Source organism: Ursus maritimus (assembly GCF_017311325.1).
Source record: "Ursus maritimus isolate PB19 chromosome X unlocalized genomic scaffold, ASM1731132v1 scaffold_X1, whole genome shotgun sequence".
Taxonomy (NCBI): Eukaryota; Metazoa; Chordata; class Mammalia; order Carnivora; family Ursidae; genus Ursus; species Ursus maritimus.
The window spans coordinates 94,829,414-94,832,432 of NW_024423319.1; positions in this window are offsets into that span (position 1 = coordinate 94,829,414).

Consider the following 3,019-nt stretch of genomic DNA (forward strand, 5'->3'; position numbering starts at 1 on the left):
CCCCCCCCCCCCAGCTCCACCTTCATCCACCCAGGGCTGACAGTAGACCTCTAAGGGGCCCCTCAGTCCTCCATCTGTTGACTTGTGGCCACCCCCCTCAGATCGCGGCCCTCACCACCCTCGGATTCCTGAGGCCCTGTCAGTGGGTGCCTCAGTCTGACCGTTATTTCAGGGGTTTTCTGGGTTGAGAAAAGAGACAGAGCTTTACTCAGTGGGACCCCTCTATTCTGGTGTCGTTGACTCCTCATTCAATATCCTCACTTGACCAGTTGTAGGACTTCTCCTTCGGCCGGTGGAGGCCGCGCCTTTCGGTACCGGCCTTCACCGACGAAATTTTGAAAGCGGAAGTTAGGGGCCGTTCCTTCCGCTCCTGCTCCCCGTCGGCTCCCCCCAACCTGTGTCCGGGTCCTCCCAGTGCCGAGAGCAGGAGTAAGGTTCTGTGGGGCTTCTTATGTTCCGGGGTAATTAACCTCATTCAGTGTCGGCACCTGGAATCCCTTCAGGGCCAGGGAGTCCTCCTTCCTCTGAATTGATGTTGTGCCCCATATACCAAGACCCTCATCACTGTCAGACTCCCAAGAGGCTGGACAGAGAGAGACTCTCATACTTATTTTGGTGCTCCCATTGCCAACAGTGGTGGCGGAACTCTTAGAGCTTTAAGGGGTCCTTTAAGGGGCGGAGCTTTAAGAGGTCCTCTTCTGCCGCAAGAGCTTCCTGTAGTCCTCACTTAGGGTCCATACCTTGGCTCCAGTCTTTTTGCTTAATTACTTTCTAAGCAATGCCGCCTCCTTGCCAGTCTTTGTATTCGCCCCACTGCGATTCTCGTAGAGATTGAGTCCAGGTTCCAGGCTACACAGTAGGTGGTGAAGCTGCAGCACAGCACATAAAGAACACATGGCTTCCCATGGGGTCCCTTCTCCAGCCAGTTGGGAGCCTTCTTTTCTATAAGATTTATGTTCTACAGGGAAAAGCCTTGTATAGGCACATATGGAGCATAGGGAGGTGTTGAAGTGTTTTGCAAATGATTTGTTATTGATCAGAGTTGTGTTCAATGACCGTTCTCACTGCAAACATTTCAAACAATACAGTCAAAACAATTCTCTCTTGCCTTTTCAATCCTGTCACCTGCACCACCATATAACCTTATTAGGAATAAATTTCGTATGGATATAATTGTGCAATTGACTTAATCAAGCTTTTGTAAATTACATCAATGTAATAATAAAGTACATACTGTTTTGCTATTTGCTTTTTTATTCAATTGATAATCTGTCTTGAGGAGTGTCCCAAACCAATCTTCAGAGGGGCCTTAAAGCTTGGAAAACCAGATAATTTTTCTTATTATTTGAAAATTGAAGATGTCCTTGATGGCATTCTATATATTGTCTGTATTTCTAGACTTTACAAGCAGTCTATATATAGATCTGCCATTTTTCTCTTTAATTTAAAAAGTTAAATAGATGGCTACCTCTGTAATTGAAACTCTCATGCATATTTGTCTTCAGATATTTTCTTGAATGGAAAGAGTGTTGAGATGTATAGTTAGTGTGCTAGGTATCGCTCTTAAGAATTAGTAGGCCATTCTTTCCATGGGTCATGAGAAATGTGAGAAACAAAAGGTTGAGTACTGCTATCTGTACCTTTCTGGTGTTTTATAAACTGACTTCTGCATTTTCATTTTTTGATCTGCAAGTTCAGTCTACAAAGCTTTATTGATGACAGTGATGAAATAGTCAGCAGTGTATTGGAAAGCATATGTAAAATAGGGTAACCTACCACCTATGTCCAAAGGCCCCAGCACAAAATCCAGTGAGGGATTTCCCATTTGCTCTTTGAGAGCTTACAATTTTATTGCTGTGCTGTCTTTGGGTAAAATGATTTCATAACCTAATCCATCTTGCTATGGAATCATTATAAAGCCCTATGAATTTGTTTATTTACATTTCTGAGACAAATATGAAAGTAAGACAGAATCCACCTTTTATGCCTTTGTTTCACTCTTTTTATCTATTCTCATGGACTATATTGTTACCATAAATTAGATTTAATTTCTCTGTTTCTTACATGTTTGGGGGTTTGAAGTAAAAGATTATTCATGGACTACATGGAATTAATGCGTCCTTCATTTTTTATAGTATTTGAGTTCAAGCTATGTCTCATTTCAAAACAGATGTACTTTAAAATGGGTAGAGTGGTCCCTGGGTGGTGCAGTTGATTAAGCATCTGACCCTTGGTTTCAGCTCCAGGTATGATCTCAGGGTCATGAGATCAAGCCCTGCATCAGGCTCCAAAGTCAGCAGGGAGTCAGCTTGAGATTCTCCCCCTCTGCCTTCCCCCGCTCGTGTGCTCCATCCCTCTAAAATAAATAAGTCTTTTTAAAAAGATAAAAATAAAATGGTTAGAATTCTGAAATTGCTTAATATGATGTGTTTTAATAGCATAGTAAATAAAGTTGACAATGGCCATGCTATACAGTAAGTCAAAAAGCTGAAATAGGAAATTTTTTCCCTTTAAATGTAACAAGTGGATTTGTAATCACAGTTGTTGTAATATACTCAGTGTTCTATAAGACGTGACAGTTGTTACTGGAAATCTGCTCTATTGAGAAAAGTAACTTAAAGCATTAAATTACTTTCTCTTGGTTCCTGAGATTGATAAACTGTCAAAACGTGGATACTGTTTATATAGCCGGTTGTTTAATTAGTCTGTGATTGTTTTGTGTCCTAAAACGGCCTGGTGCATACTATATTCAATATGCACATGTCTGTGGACAAATAACACTTACCTTTCCAAGGAAAAAGCTGATACCTGAACAGATGAAATGACTTGGTCAAGGTCACTGAATAAAGTATACACACATTTAACTGATTAAATAATTATCTCAAATGGCTAATTCTAATTCTATATTCATAATGTGATCTAAAATGTGATCTAAAAATCTCACTTAATAACATTCCCATTATCCTGTAGTTAGTGTGGTTAAAATCTAGATGAAGATACAGTGGGGAAAAACATACAT